Raw genomic sequence first — 21,760 nt, forward strand, 5'->3', positions numbered from 1 at the left:
TGAATGCACTGAAAGAGATTAATAAAATAGGTTTCTATGCAGATTAATGAAAACAAACAAAAAAAAAGATAACTTTGCAATACACAATGAAACTACAAAGAAACAACATGGAGAAGGACACCAAGAAACCACCTAGTTCATCCGTCTCCCCCACCTTTATTTTTCAGACTGATGTTTATGTAACATGCAGTTAAAAAGCTTCAGGATTCCTCCAGGCAACCTGTCTCAGAGCTGCTCTCTCTCCACTCATGGGAAGTGTTTTGTAACATCTAAGCTGAACCCCAGGGCCACACCTGATGCTCTTTCCTTCATATCCTAACACTACACATGCAGAACAGTCTCAACCCCCTCATAACAGCTTTGTACATGCTTGACAACCGCTGTCATCTCTCCCTTTCAGGATTCTCTGCTCCATGTTGAACTCACCAAGAGATTTTCAGTTCTGATCCTCCACTTCAGTGTAGCTGCAGTGCCTCATCAAGTTGGTGTAATCAGTAACCACTCCCTCTTCCACTGGCTAGAACATGGGCTCAAACTCCTGAAGGCCTCCATGCAGGACAGTCGTCCTTTTTAACACTGCTTCTGGATAACTTGTTTCTGGTGAAGCTGTCTGGCCATTTCATATGCAAATCACATCCAGTGGTTTGAAATTGTCTGTTCTTGGCAAATCCATGCTGGCTATCATTGACTGGAAGGGTTATCTTCCATTTTGTTTATATTTTGTATTATCAACAGTTCTACCCCGTGACTTAGGCATTTGAGAGAAGACATCCCTGCTAAAAAAGAAAAGAAAAAAAAAAAAAAGCCTGATCACAATCACAGAAGGAAATCTTAGAACTAGTAGAAAATAAATCCAAAGGAGTTTATGGATTGATCCATAGCTTTTGGGCTACAAAATAAATGACAGTGGTATAGGGATAAACAGTGACTTTTGGGGCCAATTTGTCCTTTACAGTGGATCCCTAAGAGAAGAGTACAGGATGCTGCTTGGCAATTGAGGAAAGGACTCCCTCCCTCAGGTTCTCTGGACATCTCTGCTTCTGCCCAATAACTATACCTGGGGCTTAGGTTAGCTGCTGAAATTAGATAGAGTACATACGGCCTGCAACATCCCTGGTGGGAATTCCCCATCTGAAAAAAAAAAAGCAATTTCTACCTAACAGTGGGCTATGAGGAAAGAATTAATAAGCTAAAGAAGATGAGTCACTCCAATAAACAGTCAAACACTGTAAAGGGCTGTGCCAGGTCACTGCTCTCCAGCTGGAGATAGCAATCCCACAGACTCCTCAGCATACTGGGATAACATGTTTGACCAGTCCCTTAACAACCCAGCTACTTCTCTTCTTGAGGTGTCAAAGTTTGTCATGTATTATAGCTGTCAAGAGCAGAAAGATCAGTGCTGAAGTTATGACATATCTATACTGTGGGTGCAAAGCCACCTGAGCCAGCTTCATGCCTGCTAAGCCCAGCAGCAGCAGAAGTCTATGAAGGCTCCAGGGAAACCTTATTGTGGCTTTTCAGTACTTAACGGGCTTATAAGAATTATGAGGACAGACTTCTTAGTAGACCCTGTTGCAACAGGACAAGAGGTGATAGTTTTAAAATAAAAGAGAGGAGATTTTGACTGGAAATAAGGACAAAATTTTGTATTTTGAGAGTGGTGGAACACTGGCACAGGCTGCCCAGAGAGGTGGTAGCTGTCCCATCCTTGGCAACTTTCCAGGTCAGGTTGGCAACATAGAATCATAGAATCATAGAATCAATAAGGTTGGAAAAGACCTCAAGGATCATCAAGTCCAACCTGTCACCCATGACCTTGTGATTACTAAGCCATGGCTTCTATCCATCAGGTTCCCTGACTAGAAGATGAAAAATGGAATCAATTATCTGAACTCATGACCTCCTTGAGCCTTATTTAGCCTGTCCAAAATTCCTCCTGAGTAGCTCAAGGCCCTCAGATGCACCAGTCCCACAAACACCTCCAGGCCTAGGACCTGGAGTGGGAACAGCCTGCTGAAATGAAGAAGAAATTGGAAAGTTAACTAATGACTAGAGCAAATGGTCAGGTGTTGCAGTGGAGTCTCCACTGCTGGAGATTCTCTCATAAGACTTGATATCTTTCCATGTGAGATTCTCCAATCCAAACATATATTAATCCACACACATCCTCTGGTCTAAGGCAGATGACACAAGCACAGTTGTCCCTCTGGCTACTCACCCATCACAGAGCCTCCCTCAATACTCTTCCAGAAGACCTCACAACATGCCAAGTTTGCAGTCATTAATGGCACACAGAAAACCTCACTTCTCCCCATCCAGGAAAGTATATGATAATTTGATCCCATTGAGCCTAGAACCATAAAAAGACACAATCTTTCAAAACACATGTGCATGTATGCCTACAATGTCAAGACACAGCTATCTGATAGCATCTGCTGTCTAGTTGAAGTATTTTGGCTGCCTATAGCAAAAGAAGAGTGACACAGGATGCAAAATAGTTATGCCGTTGCATGGAGTTGCTGACTAGGAGGGAATATCTGGTGGTTAGGAGAGGCCCAAGACCCTCCTCTGGGCTCCAGAAGACACCATATCTCCCACCTGGACTCAAGGAACCATATGCCCCTTTTCTAGCCAAGAAAAAGTGGATAAAGTTTCATAAACCTGGTTTCAAGATGACAGTATGATGCTTAAATAAACTGGTTATCATGTTGTTTGTGAAACTGGGGACCTGGATGAGCTTTCCTTCTCAGCCTTAACATCTCCTACATCCTCAGAGTGTCCTAGTAACAGGATAGAGCAAGGCTGTGTTGGGAACACTCATCATCCTTCTAAGGAGAGTGGGTCACTGTGCAAAGGATGTGGCAGAAACCTTCCAATTAAGGGGGAAAGCCTGTCTTTGGTCAGAGCTGAACACAGATGCTTCAGAATAAAGTTTAAAAAAACCTGTATGTAACATTTTCAGTGCTCTCACACTCATGCATCTTCTCATCACTCATAAAACAACATGCCACCTCTTTTTGTTTTGGACCCTGACAGTTTTGAATACAGCAGTGCCTGATAGTGGTGGGCAAGGGGTCTGGTGAGGATGCAGTGGCTTTCTGCTAGGAGACATGAATTTGCTACACCACGTGGTGCAATTGGGACTGATAGGGGAGCTGATGTGAAATGGTGCAAGTGCTTTGTGTCAAGTAGGTTTCATCAGTCCACAGCAGATGAAGATCTGCCCTTAGGTTATTATACAGATGAGCATGGACCAAGTCAGAGCCAAACAAAAAGAATTTTTCTAGTTCAGATCCAGTGCAAACCAAAATAGTGGTATGGCTCTTACTCAGGAACAGACTGACCCAAACTCCTGCAATCACCATGACTCTCAAAAAGATTGCTGCTAAATCCAAACTGTGAAATTGGAACTTGGCCCTAGACCAAGCCAACATCTTGGCTGGACTGAAAAAAGCCACTGAGTAGACACTAAGAAATGAGTCGTCTCCTGCCTTTCTACAGAAATCTTTTCCAAGGTCTCAATCAAGTGCCCCAACTTTTCAAACCTTTATCTCCTGGTATAAAACAATAATGCATGCAATACAATTTTTTTTTTTTTTTAAAAGAGTAGTGTTATTAAAACATAAAAGTCTTTTACAGATGGTAGAGAAGAATCTGTACAGATTTTTATTTGGGGAGAAAAGTGGACTTGTAGTGAAGCACTTTGATCCAACCATCTGCACCACTTGTCTTAGAAATTCAGCCTTCACGTGATTCTCCTCCTGTCCTCAGCCTGCCTTCCCATTTTCCCCCTACCTACCAAGGAAAATTCTGAATTCCCATAGAAGTGAACTGCCTGGAGTTGTGGTATAAGTCCTGTTAGGCAGCCAGTTCCCTCTAGGCATACACACACACACAAAGAAAGCCATGGGAGTTTCTCGGGAAATTCATCAGCTCTGGTGCAGCATGTTTACTGGGATGTAAAGATACAGCAGGACTAAGGTGCATCCAGGCCATTTTTCAAATGTGCCTGGAAGAAATGGCAGGGATTTCTCTCAACAGTGCTGAATTCAAATCTGAAACACAAGGTTTGGTGAAAAGGATTGCTATTTTTAATGCCCACACTTGCCTTGTGCGATTCCAGCTCTTTAGGACCCTAAGACCTTTAAATTCCATCTAGTGTCTATCACATGCCATTGAATTGGCATGTTTGCAAATTGCATGCAGTGAGATCCTTCCATACCAGCAGCTCTGTCTCAGATTCCCCACCATCCCTGCCAAACTAGTATTGCCTGCACATTTTTTTCATCTTTTCATTGAGTTCTGTGTGTCAGCCAACACATTCTTTAGAATAGGCTTCAGTAGGCATGGTAACTGGTTCCTGGTTGCAAGCTGCCTTATGCATTTGCTCCTATTTCTTTCTGGATATTTTTCCCCCTCCTTCTTCTTAGGTGAGAACTTAAAAAGTGGTTAGTGTTATCCATTCCATCTGTTGTGTTTTTGATAAATAGCTGAGATATAATAAAAAGTCCTAATTGAGGTAGTGATACGGTGAATAAGCAAAGCTCGTTCATCGAGGCTGTGAATCTGGACTGTTGATAGCTGCAGGTACCTCGGGGCTGCTCAGCCTGACTGCTATGTTGACTTTGTCTAATTGCAGGGGAGGAGCTAGAAAAGCAGTGAAGGACAGTGGTACACACAGCAGGATGGCTGAAAAATACTGGCATAACCACGCAGAGCTAAACAAACTGACTGACAAAGCTCTCGGTGTATTATTAAAAATCTGGCAAAATGCTCATCTCTTGACAAAAATGTAGAAAGACTAGTAATGCATAACTTTATCCTGTGTTGGATTTTAAAGTGGCTAATGCCAACTTGTCTGTCAAAATTAATAGGGCATTGCTTCTTCTTATAGAATAGGAGAAAAAGAGAGATTGCACATACATTTTATTCATTTATTCATCTCTAACAAAAATGATGTATCTGCTAAAAATATTTTTAGGGAGGGCTTTGGTAGATCCTAATGTTAATTCTGAAAAAGCAATACTCAAGGAGTGATGCTAGCTTATACTTACTGGGGTTAACGGATAAAACCTCCCAGTAATATCTGAAAAAAAAGCCTGCTATCATCTCAAACCTCAGCACAAGGAAGTTTCAGCTCAGAGACCCTGTTACCATTCTACATCTCTGCTCAGATGTACATTTTCCTTTTCAGATGATTTTCATTTAAATCCAACAATTTCATTTTAAAATGTGCTGCTTCAGTAGAATGACATTGATACTCAGGGTCTTCACAGGCACTAATCCATAAACAGATTTGTTTACCCTCAGCCATAGTTAAACTTACTCTGCTTTACTCTTTGCAACAGATTTTTAACTCTGTTGCTTTAACTGTGGATACCTGAGCCCAGAATATTCTTTACTGTGAGGGTGGTAGAAGAATGGAGCAGGTTGCCCAGGGAGGTGGCAGGTGCCCCATCCCTGGAGAGACATTTAAGGTCAGGCTTGATGGTCTCTGGGAAACCTGATCCAGTTGGGGATGTCCCTGCTTGCTTCAGGGGTGTTGGACTAGATGACCTTTGCAGATCCCTTCCAACCCAGTGCATTCTGTGATTCTATGACTGTTTCTCTGATGTTTATGTTTTTGAAAGAGAATTTGCATGGGCCTTTTCCAAACACCATCTCCATTGCAGAAGCCTGACCACCCATTAAAAAAAAAAAATTGAAAAAAATGTCTGAGTTGCTCTTCTGTCTTTCAAATGACTAATTATAGCTCTTGAAACTTTCCAAAGACTCTCCCTTTCTGTGCAAAAGTCAAGGGGTTTGGACTTATGGGACCACCCTGTCCTTTCTGCCCTGGATAAACAGCTGCATCAGCCTTCAAATCTTCCAGTGTTTCTGCCCGTGGTGCAGAGCACCCAGAGCTCCATCAGGAATACAGGTCACTATGAAACCAAAGAAGTGCCAGGACTGGGACGATTTCAAATTAAGACACTACTGGGTTCCTTCCTGATTCAAGGGATTTCTGCATAGGCCCTGATAGAGTATTACAAAATTCTACTGAAAATAGCCTTGTGTGTTCAGTGCTTCCAGAAGGGACCAAAGTCAGGAATTCATTTTATTAGCACACTCAAATAAAAGAAAATACTTTTCCTGCCTTAAGAAAGTGATAGTCCAAGCAATGATGAATTTTCTTTCCTTTTTCAGAGCAGGCTCTGACCATCGCACACATTTTTTGTAGAACTGCAGGGGACTTACTGGTTGGTACTGATGAGCTGATGCACTCATGGGGTGCAGCGCTTTGTTTCCATAGCTCTCCATTGGCAAATGTGGGCCATTTCATTGTGATAGTGAAATCTGGGCATAACCTCTTCACAACATGCCTGATAAGCTTTGCTGGACTGTCCTCACAGAGGTGACAGAGGATATGTTTGAAAACGCAAGCATTTTCAACAGGTAAGGAGAAAAGTCCCATTCCCCCAGCACCTCCAGAAGCCGCACTGACCAAGTATTCCTGCAGCTGAGATGTGCACATTCAGACTTTGCAGCTACTTGAAGTCACCCTACAGATTTTAGCATTTTAAACCCCTCCTTTTCCAGATGGGACCAGCTGAATCTGTGTGTCTGTAGGAGAGTTGAAGCCTTTCATTGCTAACGAGCCACCCCCTTGGAGGGGTGTGAGTAAACGTTGACACTCAACACACACACACATACACAAAAAAAAAAAGATCGAGCAAACGTTCTTCAAAGGCTGATGGAATAAACATGTAAATACAAGATGGGCTGATTTCCTACTGTTTGTGTTTGCTCACTGTGAACATTTGGTTCACTTGGCTTTCTTCATTATTTCAGCTGGGGAAAGTCACTATATGAATTAATAGCAGATTTCCCCGCTGAAAATAAATGTTTACCAGTTGGGCTTTTTTTTTTCCTTCCTTTTGGCAGAGACCAGGTTTTTTTGTCTGACTGCCTCCTTTTTGGCCTGCACATCCCTGAGGTGTGTAATTAAAGTGAGGGAATTTGCACATAGTGCTTTAGGGGCTTAATGTGAATAGAAAACACAGGATATTTCATTGATTTGGTGCACACGATATTGTCAGAGTGTACATTGCCTTTGTAAATGGCAAAAAGAGAGGCATAATAATATATGTGCATTCAACCCTGTGAGTGAAAAAATAAAATAAAATTAAAAAACACAAATAAAAAGAAAAAGACTGTATCTGTTTCCAAATTCTAATGTAAAATACATTCAAAAGAACAATTTAGATTAAACCAGAAAATGCAAGAACTTTAACATGGCTCAGAATTAACAATCAAGCTATACTTTCCTCAAGATGTAATTTCACTTAGAGTAGGTGGGAAAATCTTTGAAAAATTCATTATACAGAGCCACATGTGAAAATAAGATTTGTGTTAGTAAAAGATTCTTTGGCTGCTCTTAAAAAATAAGAAGCCTGTTAAACAGCATGTGTGTGTAACGTAGAAATAGCGTACAGACTGCGTGGTGAGCAGGCATCTGTGATATGTCTCACATGTCCTGTGGGTTGTGTGTTGAAATAATGTCATGTGTTGGGGTAGGAGGGGATAAGGGAACATAAATTCTCTTTCCTGGAGAGGTCTCTTTCAGGGAATTCTAAACAGTTCACACTGCAAAACTGCCATGATGGCCAGGTTGGTGTAAATACGTTTTCTCACTACAAAAAGGAGGTGAATATGCTTGACCCAAGCTGTGAGCCTTTTGGACCTGATGAAAAGGTGCAACATCAAGAACCTCGCCATGATGAAGAGGACAACAAGAAGCACAGAACACAGCTACAGCCTTTCATGTGGCTCAGTTCCACCCAACACAACCTGCCCCATCAGGTGATACAGTACATGGGACATGTTTCCTAGAGTTCCCTGTCCTATCTCCAAGTGCAGCACCAGCTGAGGCATGAAGGCTGAAGAAAACTGAAACAGTCCATCTACATCTCCTGAGCATCATCAGGAGGAGAAGAGCTCTCTAATGTACTTCCTGGACGCTATTTATGTTGGTTGTGAATACCAGGTGTCCAGCCAGAAGTCTCTGCACCACACAAGTGCCAAAATACACATAATCAGCATGCATGGAGAAAAACAGGTTCACCAACCTCCCATTCAGTAGATAGCAAGTCCTAGCCTGCCTAGCGCTGAAGAAGGTCCAAGGCAGAGGGTGATCCTCTGCTCTAACAGATGGATGGTGACATGCTGAAACAGATTATCTGGTGAGACATTGCAATTTCCAGCACTGAAGGTCTCTAAGGTATCTTCCAGCCCTATTGCTCAATGAATCTGTAATTCATCATTTCATGAGCAAGTCAAGACTCTCCCTCAACTCTTAAAACAGCATGTAAAGGACAAATAGCTCTTTTTGCATCTTTTCCCACTAAGCAAAAGGGAAAATAAGAACATGGGATAAGAATGAGGAGAGAAGGGAGGAGAGTTCATCATCTCCCCACAGCTCTATTCTGCCCAGGCTATAGAGCTTTGTATGTGTTTATTAATATCCCAAAAGATGCATGTGAATTTTTTTTTTCCTTCCTTTGACCCTTCTGATATCTTCTTCACAGCAGAAGATTAAGTTCAATTTCAAGAATCCATTGGAGAAGAAATGCATGTAGAATTGAAAAATAAGCATTTTATCATTAAAGGAAGACATCCCCAGGCATGTTAGGTGATGCCAGCAGGGAGAGGTTCTTTTGTTAGGACCTCAGACCTTATCCTCCTTGAATTTCCAGCTCTGCCTGGCACACTAAAAAAAAAGCAGCTAATTCAAAGAGTTTATTTCAGGTCAGTATTTTTATTACAATGCATTTCTATGACAGGCAGGATTTGAGAACTGGGGTTATGAGTTATGTGAACTCCAAGGTATTTATTCTAACTGTAAATGACCTTCCTGACCTTCTCTCATTTTCACTCCACCAATGTGCTGGACTTCACCATTTAAAGGCAACTCTAACATTACTTAAAGTCCAAAGCAATACAATCCACTTGTAACAATGTTATTTACAAACTGTCACATAAATTAAATATTTCATTAATCCACTGACACCTCATGCTATTATTTCCTTGATCTAGGAAGACAGAAGTAAAACCCAAGTATATGATCCCAGCCTTCTGTGGACATTTATTTGTCTCACAGTCATATCCCAGCACTGTATGAGTCAGATCCACAAAGTCCAGTCAATGTCAAGGCAAAGTCAATGTTGTTGGGTCGGCCCCATCCACCAGCTACCCACTTTCCAAGCACTGGGGCATTTCCAGAACAAGAATTTGGTTAATGAAGTCAATGTATTTTCTGTCAGTTTTGGGGTGAAATTTTTAATTTCATAGAATCATAAAATGTTTTGGGTTGGAAGGGACCCTTAAAGATCATCTAGTCCAACTCCCCATCTAAAGAGAGCAAGAAAACAAAACCAGCACAAGTGTACTCGAAGAAGAACTGTGCAAGTACGATATTGCAGGCACAGAGCTGGAAAGGAGAAGTGTATTTAATCTCCCCAGCTGCAAGGGTTTCCTTGCCTGCTGGCCATGCAGCCGTGTTTGTAGGATGTGGGAACTGCCTTGGGTGGGCGAGTTCTTCTGGCACCCTAAGGACAATGCTCTTCAGCAGTCAGCACACACAAAAACGTTGCCATTTATATATAATGGTTATGTGACATTCCCTGATCTTAAAATAACAAAGCATTTTAATCGCAGAGACTCTGACCTTTTGGTCAAGTGGAACACTTGCTATTTAATTTCTTTACTTTTCATACAACACTTTAGATCCTCCCTGTAAAGTAACTCAGGAGACTGCACAGCAGAGAAAGGCTGGTTTTGTGGTAAAGGAAACCACTAAAGGTTTAGCTCATGTCTGTCTACACACTTCCCTGCTGGATTCAGACAATTTGCTCATGCTTTGGCCCTCCTTAGCTTTAGCTGCCCAAGGGGGCCACACAAATGTCTATATCCTCTGGGAAATCAGCAGAAAGGAAGGGGCATGTCCACAGGATAATTTGGGCTATCCAGGGCCTGAAATGCATCTTAGAGACACCTCTTTCTCCAGCTCTTGATTTGAATTGGACTGTTGGGTCCCTATAGGCAGAAATTTGTTGCCTTGGTTATGCAAATGAAGATTCATGGTATTCTTCTATCTTCTTTTTCCAGCCAGGGAGATCCTTCTGAAGGCCAAAACCAGGAATGAGATGAAGCAAGAGAGTTCCATGTTCTCATAGGAAAGGCTGTTCACACAGACAGATCTCAGCTGATCAGGACAGGAAGGACAAGCCTGGGACATAGAAACCCTAAATCCAGGTTGTGTTTGGAATCTGCTGAGACTCACCCACCTTAAAATGTCACTTAAACTACAGAAGAAATCTGTCAAGTTCTCTGAACCTCTTCAAATAGCACATTCCTACATTTGCCTACTCATCGGAAAACTATGATTGGTTTCTTCTCATACAGTCATTGAATTTTGTGAGTGGCAGTGATGAACTGGAGTTTTGTAGCAAATCCATGCAACACCAGCAGCTGCAAAGGCTAGATTAACCACATCCTACCCTGTCTTCAGAAGTACCACACCATAGCTTGACATCAGAGCTTTGTTCCTTGAGCTGAAAGAATTCCTTTCAAAAGGCATTGCTGGTAGGTTGTTCATCCTTCACAAGGCATGGTGAAGCCTCTTCAGATTCTCCCAGCTCCCACCTAGAGTGCACACTTCTGTGCAGAGCACACTTAGAGCCCCCCTTGCACATCCACACCATCTTCTACAATCATCAAGCAAAAATTGCTCATGCAGCAAAAAAAAAACCTGTTGAAGGCTTATCCTTTCTAAATGAACCTCTGCAGCTATAGTCCATGATGCAATTAAAGGGTTTTTTTAACTCTATTGCCAGGATGTCTGACCAGGGAGAAAGGAGAAAAGGGACACTCATTCTAGTATCCATTAAAAAACAAATTAAGCATGAGTGTCTAGCACTCCTTTTCTAACACAGGAAAGGTTGGACCAGATGATCCTTGAGGTCCCTTCTAACCTGGTATTCTGTGATTCTGGGATGCTGTGATTCAATGACTCTGTGATAAATGCAGTAAAGACAGATTTTATATTCCTCTCGCTTATCTCTTTTTAAGTAGTTCTATACTATACAACTTGTTACAAATTTCCCCCACAGCCACCTAGTGCCATTGAGCAACAAAGGGACCTGCTCCCAGTAGGAAGTCTTTCCATTTTCATTACAGCCAAGAAGTGGGAATGTGAAGGCAGCATGACTCAGGACTTACAGAAAAGGGGGGGGGGGGGGGGGGGGGGGGGCGGGGAAGGACACAACAACAACACCCCACTGTCTGCTCCTCAACTTTCAGCCTTTCACTCTTCCCCTCCTCCTTTTCTCCAAGCTCTCATTGCAAGCTGATCATGTTCCCGAATACCATAGGTCATTGTCTTCCCACAGCCTCAGGAGCTGCAACCTGCTGAGGCTGCAGTGCCAGAAGGCAGCTCTTTCCCTCCTTGTTTTGCAGCTTATTTTCTAACCTTTTCCTAAAGGGAAGAGATGCTCAGACAAGATGTTACCACCATGCACAATTCTCAGTTTTGGATGCTGGTGGCAGCTCTTAGTCACGTCAAACTGAAATTCAACAAGCTTTGGCTCTTCCCTGCTCCACAGTTTTTGGGGATGGCTGGTGAGGAATTGGTGTGCATTTGTAGCTCCATTTTCAAATCTAACCATTGAGCAGAGACTGCCAAATTTCAGCCCACAGCAAATTCTTACCACCGAGCTGTAACCCTTCAAAACAGAGACTGCTAACATATGGTTGTGTCAGTGGGAGCTTCTGTAATGCAATTTATTGTTGTGTAGGCTCTTTCAAGCTCCTAGACATGAAAAGTAAAGGGAACAGTTACTCTTCGATGGGAGTTTAGTTTTAGATTTACTTCATTCGAAACAACCCCATCATTTGCATCTCTAATACATAAGTAATCACCTGTAAAGAGTGCTTGTGAATAGAGACATTTCTTGACTGTCATCAGAGCCTTTGTTCCTGACCGGGGGTTTTGCCTAGGAAAGGTAACAGAATTCAGTCCTCTTTCAGACACTGTGCACCAACTCCACTGATACTCCCAGAAAACTTGAAGATCAATAAAGAAAAACATTCTCATGAAGAAGAACAGATATTTGCAGCTAACATGGGTTTCGTGTTAGGTTCATTCTGTTGCAGGCATATATAATATATCATATAATTCCTCTGCACTTTGCCTTCCATGCCCTGTTTATATCTAAGCATTACAATGCATGGTTAAGGCTTCAAACAGAAGTAATCTTCTGTTAGAGTGAAAGTGCTTGATCTTGTACAAGCAATATAAGATAAAACTCTTCCACAGGATGGTGAAGTGTGCTTACTCCTCAGCTTTCTCGTCTTCACAGCTTCAGCAAAGAGATGCCCCCTGGTGCATGATTCTTTTGTGTGGTCCACTTCATTTCAATCAAATTGACATCATAAGCTCCTTGACATCACAAAGCACCTCTTCTGAAGCAGGATGCAGAGACTTGGAGTTGAGGATTTTTAAAAACAAGTCTCTTTATGTGGTTTAGGTTGGGTCTAAGGAGATGGCAAGCACACTCTTCCTGACCCATCCAAGTACTTGGGCAATGTCCAGCTTCAAGCCTAGCCACAGAGCTAGGACACTTCCTATAAGACAAGGATGGAGACCTCACCACTCTCAGATTTTTTTTTTTCCTTTTTTCCCCTCTTGTGTGACTACTACCTGTGAAGGCATTGATCAGTCCTTAATTCAAGAGTGTGACTGCAAGCTCTGACTCACCTCTTTATCCTTGAATTCCTTAGCCTGAATATGGGATGAAGCTACTTCAACTTTGTGAAAGCCTTCCTCTAAAGTCTTGTGCTCTTCTTGAGAGATTCTGAGTTTCAGGAATTTTTTCCCTCCAGAACAGTTAATTTAACTTGACATTTCAGTTCAACTAGCACAATAAGAAAGATAGCTTGGATATTCTTCTGTGGCTCTGAAGTAGGATATGCAGAAGCACACTGACTACAGATTAAAGACTAACAGTTGGAGAGGGGAGAAGATATTCTAAATAACCTTAAGAGAAAGATCTGTTTTTCTTTCCTTGATGTGATGTCTATCAAACCTACCAATTTATTGCCTTTACATACCACCAGTGTTAACTTTCAGAGCTGATCCTTTTAGTAGAAATTCCTATCCACTGTGTATTCCAAAAATCTCCATGTGACTCCTCAATGTCAAACACTCAGGAGACCCAACTTCGTCTTTCCTATTCAGAAGGTCATTTACAAAAGACACCAACACCCTCCTTCCTGTAATACACATGATCTTCTCCAACTTCTCTAATGGTATTAAAAAATTGCCACTTTTTTTTGTTAAATAGTTTACATTGCTGTCCTCTGATTACCAAGCACTGAGTGCCCTGGTTACTATAAAAGTCATGCACACATGTCTTCTGCCAGCATGGTGTCATGTCTTCTGTCAGTGTGTTATTTAGTACTCAGTGTTCCTATTATCTTCAAACTGGCTCTGGATTTGTTCCAAAGATCACAATGTTATTCATGAAAACTTTGGTGGATGGTTTGCAGTCTGTGTGAGCAATAGGTTGAAACAATGTGGGGTTTGGCAAGGGGAAGACATGGGGATTGGAGTTTGGGGGGGGGGGGGGGGGTGTTCATATCTATGTGTGCCAATTATCAATCTGAGAGCCCATCTTAATCTGCCCGGATAAAAGAAATTCTATGTGGTGAGGGAAACGTGAAGCACTAACCCATGAAAGAAGGGAAATTGCTCTCCCAGACAGGAATTTCCAGGAGAACTGCCCAACCAGGTTAAGTCCCCTCTCTACTTTGATTATTTGCCAATTTATTACTGTGTCTTTTTTCCCAAACAAATAAACATTGCAGAAACCCCATGCATATCCATATCAGGGTTCAAGAGGAGACATTAGCAAAACTTTCATAAATTATAATTTTTCAGAGCTAATTTGGCTACTTCTTTGTCTCCTCAAATCCTGTCACTCTAAATCAGCGTAAGAGCTACCTTCCTGGATGGCTCAGTTTTACTATTACCAGAATTATTCAAGCATATTAGCAGACTTCTAGCCAAGAATACCTTGTGGTTTGATGTAAAGTCTTGTTTTCCTTGATTAAACCTCCGTTTATTGTGTTTGTTAGAACAAACAGGCAATTGAATATTTTATTAGAAAGAATACGATTTATTTGTTAGTTAACATACTTGCTCCATGGCAGAGGCTCAGGGGATGAATATTTTACTTCCTTGACAGCCCTAAAGGGATGACACTTCTAGAGTCTGATCTCAGCCTGTTCTAGCAGTTTACAAGCAGCAGGGGTTTTGCACTATAGAAGCAAATTGTCAGCTGCTAAGAGAACTTCTGCTCATGGGAAAAAAAAAAAAAAAAAAAAGAAAAAAAAAAAAAGGAAAGAAAAACCCAACAAATAATTTCATAATTTTCACCTTCCTACCTAGGTGCTGTAGTTTTGGGATCTGCCTCCTTGTGTCTGAATTCACACTTTTCCATAGACAATCAGTGGTGTCAGTGAGACAGCAAACACAGAGGCTTACATACAGGTAGGGACATTTGGCCCAGGCATAGGTAGGCTGTAAGATCTGTATTGTGGAGAAGGTTGGTGTGCAGGCAGAGACCATGACTCAGATATGGGAACATCTTCAAATCATTCATTCTCCACCTGAGTCCTGCTTCCTGTCTTCCCCAGATACTTGAGGCTTTTTTCTGGCCAGTGCACACTACACACAGATGCTCTCTTCTTGCTACTGCACACACCCTACTTTCACTCTCAGCTCCTCACTGCCAGCCCTTACAACAAAGGCCCAACATTTTATTCAGAGCAGATCATCTAGATACCTGTTTTAATAGGATAATTCCTTTATCTCAGCCTGAGCAGTCTGGGCTTTGACTCCTATGTATATTTGGGCTACTGCAGGCAAAGGGTGAATGGAATCGGTGTGTAGTATATTGATCTGAGATAAAATATTGATGCCATGTGGAATTTCCAATCAAATCAGGACCCTGCTGAGCTGGGTATGATATAAACACAATGTAGGAGACATTCTGTATTATGGAGAGTTTGAAGTGTGACAGGTCACAACATGCAAATAGTAGGATAAGAATGTACCAAAGGCCACGCAACGGTCCAGTAGCAAAGCCAGAAGAAAACCCAAGAGTTCATGCCTTCCCTGCTAAAGCCTACAAACTGGAAGAGAAAAGCTGTTAAATAGGATATAAAAGGGGGGCCTTTTATCCAACCAGTGTGTTCATTCTTGTCCTGTCTCAGCCATGGATCCAACCATGAAGCACATGGATGATGCAATTTCTCCATACCCCCTGTGTGGAGAGGTACAAGCTGAGCTACAAGGATGAATGAAGACAGAAACAAGCAGAGTAAGTGATTGAATCATGAGCTTCTGGGTTTTTTTTTCAGGCAATTAGGGCAAAGATCAAGGTCTTTTCCAAGCGCTTCTGTCAGGTACACATTTCTGGTCTTCACATCGACTAGTGCCTGGTACTGCAAAGTTTATGCCAGGGGCAGTAATCTCTGCCAAAGGCACTGATTCACTGAGGTCTTGTTTCATAATGAAAGTGATCTCAAATGAAAAAATGTGGTCCCAAACCTCTTTAAACCCTGCATGTACATACTGCAGATGCCTAGTGTCTCTGCAATCAGATCTCAATTCAAAATGCACAGCTTCTGCTTGTCTGTTCTTCCCAGGAATGAGACCATAAGGGAAGAGGCAGTGTATTTAACAAAGCTGTTATGAATTTACTGATTGTGATTATTCAAGGCAGATGCTTTGAAGTAACAGCTTAGTGCAGACTGACAGTAAACAAGATAGAGAGATATACCTAGATGAGAAGAAAAATAAATGGCAATTAGAATTGGTATTCTAGGTAGAGGAAATGCCAGTAAGACCTCAGTCTCCAGCAATGACACTCTGCATTGGTATTGTCACTTTTCTGTAAGATCTCCAGAATGAATTACAAACAGCAGTTAGGTATCACTGAACCCCTATATGGTGCACAGTCATTGGCCTAGCAACTGTATAGCCAAGGCAAATAGAGAACAAAGAAAAAATGAGTCCTATTTAGACCTCTAGTACTAATGCTAGTGGTTGACCTAAGCACCTGCAACAGCATTTAAGTTCAAGACAATAATAAGCAATTCAGACCTGCTTGTGGCTCAGAATCATAGAATATTTTGAGCAGGAAGGGGTCTTCAAAGGTCATCTAGTCCAACCCCACTGTAGTCAGCAGGCACATCTTCAATTAGAGCAGGTTGCTCAGAGCCTGGTCCAACCAGACCCTGAATGTTTCCAGGGATGGGGCAATCTGAAAGTGTTTTACCATCCTCAGTGTAAAAACTTTCTTCTTAATCCATAATCCAAATCTGCTCTCTTTCAGTTTAAAACCATTACCGCTCATTCTATCACTGTATTCCCTGATAAAGAGTCCCTCCCAGTCTTTGTTATTGGCCCCTCTAAGTACTGAACACTGTAATAAGGTCTTCCTGGAATCTTCTCTGCTCCATGCTGAACAACCCCAACTCTCTGAGCTTGTCCTCACAGCAAAGGAGTTCCTGCCCTTGGATCATTTCTATGGCCTCCTCTGGCTTCACTCCAACAGGTCCATGTCTCTCCTATGCTGAGGGCCCCAGAGATAGACCAAGCAATACAGGTGGGGTTTCAGACTTCCAACTTAGTGAATGTAGAGCAGGAGCTGGGAACTGTATTCAGACAGGCCACTCTAAGGTTATTTTTTAAATTGACATTTCCCCCCCCAATTCATTGCACTGGGAAGTAAGTCAGTTGTATGTGTGACTGACAGTCATAGATAACACGGGGTTGAACTGTCTTTCATTTTCTTGATAACATGTATCTATGTTCATTTTAGGTATGGGTACCCATGAGTCCAGGTCTAAAGCATTTGACCAGTGAGTCTAGGGTGGACCCTGCAACAGAATCCAGCAGCCTTGACTCTGAAGTAGAAGAACAGTCAATAGAAGAAAAACAAATTTCTCTTTTCTGGTCTTTTCTGGTCTTTTCTGGTTCCTCTTACTTGAATCAGCTTGCCATTAGCTTTCAGTAGTCAGGATAATGACATAATATATCCATAAATCTCTCTTCTTGGTCCTAAAACACATTGGTCATACAGGGTAAAATCCTTAGGTGGTGAAGTTATTGCAAGTCCATTGCTTTCAGTGGAGGAGCTTGCATACCAAATGTGTCTATGCAAACTTTAACAGGGCCAAAAGCTCCCATACACTGTCACGGAACTGTAGGATTTTGATACAAGTTTCCAAATATATTTAACCCACTAAAATGATAAATGTTTTCTTCTCACCCAGAAAGATGAGCAAGGAGGTGGCCAGTACAGCAAAACAATGGCTGCCTTCAGGGTGCCAACAAGACTAGCACTGACAAGAGTCACAGCCTATAAAATCCTACCAAGTTAAGATTCTCTCCAATATTAACTTCTTCACTCATATTTCTTCCTGGCCATTCCTGTATCTGAAATCTATAAAATGCCGCCATTCCAAGGGGTTAGGCAAAGAATTATGACTTATCATCAGCACTGTATGCAGAACAGTGCTCTCTTTTTTTTTTCTTTTGTTCCTACTTAATTCTATTTTTTAGGGGAAAAAAAAAATTAAAACTAATTGCATTATTTAATCCCATCACATAAAATCCTTCAGTGTTTCATTAATCAACGTAATCAAGCCAATCAAAATAGATAAAGGAGATCTTTTAGCAGGCTTTGATGAGATTTTATCAAAATCTCAGTGCATATTGTAAAGTCTTAGCATCCTCAGAAGCAAACTAACTGTAGGACGTGGAAGCTTTATCAAGCAGGCACTAATAAAGCAGATGATGCTTGGGCCATTTTAAGAGGCTCTCCATATTAAATGAACAGCAGCAATGTTTTTTTGTATTATAAATGAAAAATATAAAAGCAAATGGAAATAGCATTCGTTTTGTATACATAGATTGCTATAAAGCAATCACTTTCTTCAAGTAATGAAGAAGATACATGTCTGTGATTCAGCAGACCATAAAGCCAGAATACTGTAAGGAAAATGTGGTGGGTAATGCAAAGTTTGTATCAGAACAGCTGTAAGTGAAGAGCCTTGTTAAAAGCACAAACCATTTCCTTTTAAATGTGGCACTGTTGCTCCACCTCTGAATCATAAATAAGTATGAATGACTAATCTGGGTCTTGTGAAACATTGGTGTTTGTGCCTCTCCTTCTCCTTCAGGTCATGGCTCCTTTCTTCTTGGTTTTTGCACTGACTAGTCAGGAGTATGACTTATTGAAATGTTACCACAAAAGTAGAAATTAAAGGAGTGTTGATGTAATACAGTACCATAAAACTAGGGAAGTTGTGTAGATGGTAGATTTAGACTGGATATCAGGAAGAAATTCTTCACAGTGGGGGTGCTGAGACACTGGAAAAGGTTGCCAAAGGAAGTTTTGGATGCCCCCCTCCCTGGCAGTGTTCAAGCCAGGTTGGATATGGCCTTGAGCAACCTGGGCTAGTGGAAGGTGCCCCTGCCTTTGGAACTAGATGATCTTTAAGGTCCCTTTCAACTCAAACCATTCTGTGATTTGTGGTAGATGATATGCTAGAAACATAGACTGGTGCCAGATTGAACAATTCCTTACCAAATACTTTGACCAAAAGAGATACAACCATGATCTCATCTAATCTTGGGGTTTATTAAAATTCAGGCAACATGGCATCATTGATTTATTAGAAAGCTGCTGGACTGAGTGCATAGGTAGCAGCCCAACAAAACCAAAATCTAATGAATGCAGTAATTTTGCCTTCTGATGTGCTCTTGTTTCAATTCTGTGTTGCACATGGTTTTAAACAGAATTGATTTTGTCTAACTCACAAGCAGACTTTGGGGTTTTTTCCCCCTTTATTTCCTTTATCCAAGCACCCAACAAATAAAGCTCAATTTAAAAAATAAAACCAGGACTGAGCAAAGGAAAATGTGTTAGTCACAAAAGTAGCTGAATTCTTTCTAGGCTGTAAAGACAGCATGAAAGGCCATGGATGAGCAGCTGTGGGCACCTTAAGCCCAATCCACATGTCTGTGTACTCAAAGGAGTAGCCTTGCTCCACATATGTAGCAAAATTGGAGCTGATATGCTTAACACAACCTCTTCAAAACAGACCTAGCATTTTACTCAGAGAGTTATGCTTACTCTTGAACTCAAATTTGCATTACCAGACCTCACCTATAATCCCTAAGGTGCCAAAAAGTCACTTCACATTAGCTGATACCAGCTCTCTAGTTACAGACACAAAGGCTAAACTATTCTCAAAACATTTTCCAGCAAGTTAAAACACTGAAAATATTCTCTGGAAAAATCACAAGATACCAGAATTTCAGAATGGTGAGGATTGGAATGGACCTCTGGAGATCATCTAGTCCAATGCCCCTGGTACAGAAGGGTCACCCAGAGCAGGTTGCCCAGGAATGTTTTGAAAGTCTCCAGGAAAGACTTCACAACCTCTCTGGCAGCTTGTTCCAGGGCTCTGGTGGCCCCACAAGAAGTATTTAATTTTTTTTTATGTTTAGATGGAGCTTTTTATGTTCCAGTTTGTGCCCATTGCTCAGGCTGCTCTTCTCCAGGCTAAACAGCCCCAGAGATGCTCCAGGCCCCTCAGCATCTTCGTAGACTCCACTGGACTCTCTTCAGTAATTCCTTGCCTCTCTTGAACTTGGGAGCCCAGAACTGGACCCATACTACAAATGTGGCCTCTCTAGAGCAGAGCAGAGTGGAAGGAGAACCTCCCTTGACCTGCTGGTCACACTCTTCTTAATGCATAATTAGTACATTAAGTATAGCTCAGTATAGTTACAAAGAAGGGAATGTTGTGCCATCAGCAGTTGTTCTTGCTCATTCATTTGAGCCATTACAATCTGAGGATGAATTCATTATGTTGACTGGTTAATTAACCAATATGCTCATCAAGTCATAACTACTGTCATCAGAAGGAAAATATTTGTTTTATCTCAATATTCAGCCATTAGAGGAATAAGCCAGAGATCTAGGGGTTGTAGAGGGAGGTTTCCCAGTGTCACAGTTTTGTAATACTTTTTTCATTCCATTGGAATTAGGTTTTGTGTTATTAAGGTATTTAGTTACATCAAGGGGAGGTATGGCATTTGTATTTGTTTTTAGAATTCTTCCTTTTAAAAATCTTTAATTTAATGTAACATTCATGGGGAGTGGACAAATTGTAGTGGTATGCTGGGATCCCAGTCATCACAGCACACCAGGCTGGTGCTCTTTGGACAGCAATCACAGGAGTAGAGCAGCAAGCTGTGGATGAAGTTCCAAGTAGCAGCATCTGGCTTTCTGGCAAGTGGAACAGGCTGCCACACTGGTTACACTGGAGTTGTCCCCGGGTTTGTCATATGGGGAATCTGCTGGGACTGTCTGGATTGGTCTGTCCTTGTCTCAGTTATATTTGCTTTAGACACATGTCTTTGAAGGCACATAAATCTATCAAAAGCCATTGCTGATATCTTCACTTTCTTATCCATGCATTGCAGTATAATCAAGTGTATTTCCCTGTGTCTACACCCAAAGTGCCCCATAAGTCACATCTCATTTCATGAAGAAGGGCAACCAGAAATGATGCTTCTGTGAAGTGCTGGAGCATGTTTGGAGAAGGGCAATGAAGCTGGTGAAGTGTCTAGAGAATAAGTCTAAGGAGGAGTGGTTGAGGTGACTGGAATTGTTTAGTCTGGAGAAAAGGAAGCTGAGGGCAGACCTTATTGCTCTCTTCAAGTACCTGAAAGGAATTTGTAGAGAGGAAGGTTGTTTTTTTCTTTTCTCCCAAGAAACTTCTGATGGAGTGAGAGGAAGTGGCCTCAGATTGTGTCAGGGAGGGTTTAGATTAGATATTACAAAAAAATTCTCTGCCAAAAGATTGCAAAGCCCTGGATCAAGTGGAGTCACCATCCCTGGAGATGGTCAAAAAGACATATTGACATGGCATGCTGGGACATAGCTTAATGGCCATTGTGGTGTTGGGCTGACAGTTGGACTTGAGGAACTGTGAGATCTTTTCCAACCTTTGTGATTCTATGAATTTAAGGCTGTCTCTCAGCATGCTGTCTTATCAAAAACTTGCCTGATATCTTAACATGGTTTTGTTTTTACAAATAGGTGGTTAATCAAAAGATTTTCTGATTCTTTGTTTCATCAAAAACTTTGCCTGTTTATGTTAAAGAAGGTAAATGTCTCCATTCTTGCACCATCAGCAGCACAACTGCAAGCATTGGGGATTTCTAGAGCGCTGGGATCAATGCTTGCTGGGTGCCAGCATCGAAGACATGGTCTGAGCAGGGATATGGTGTTTGGCCCACATCTGCTCCCTCCCTTCTTCACTCACTTCCCACCACTGAAACAATCACAGGAGACTTAAACAAGCATTGGCATTTTTTTTTAAACTAGTACAAACACAACTCAAACCTGCTCATATTAAAGCAATTAAGGAATTAAGGGATGTCACAGCGTGTGGGGACAAGCAAACTATTATTTTCTTTCTTGATAGATAGTAAGTTCACTAGAAATTTGGATATCATGCCATCCAAAATTATTTTTAGCTGAAATTTGGAAAATATTTTTTTTAAAAATAGTTATTTTGGATGGTCTTTTAAGGAAGACTTTATTTTAAAAATGCCAGTGTTCCTTTAATTTCT

At 41.5% G+C, this 21,760-nt stretch overlaps 1 long non-coding RNA gene across 1 annotated transcript in view; it reads right to left on the minus strand.

The window, feature by feature from the left end:
• Positions 1–21,760, minus strand: part of LOC137446422 (uncharacterized) — a 115,053-nt gene that overhangs the window by 79,020 nt on the left and 14,273 nt on the right. Inside the window, exons 2-3 of the long non-coding RNA XR_010988645.1 lie at positions 2,219–2,350; positions 427–776 (exon numbers count right to left, since the gene is read on the minus strand). This is a non-coding gene — a long non-coding RNA (uncharacterized lncRNA). The remainder of the gene's footprint in view (positions 1–426; positions 777–2,218; positions 2,351–21,760) is intronic.

Source organism: Melanerpes formicivorus, unplaced genomic scaffold, assembly GCF_026170545.1.
Source record: "Melanerpes formicivorus ecotype bairdi unplaced genomic scaffold, bMelFor1.0.p_v2 SCAF_17, whole genome shotgun sequence".
Classification (NCBI taxonomy): Eukaryota; Metazoa; Chordata; class Aves; order Piciformes; family Picidae; genus Melanerpes; species Melanerpes formicivorus.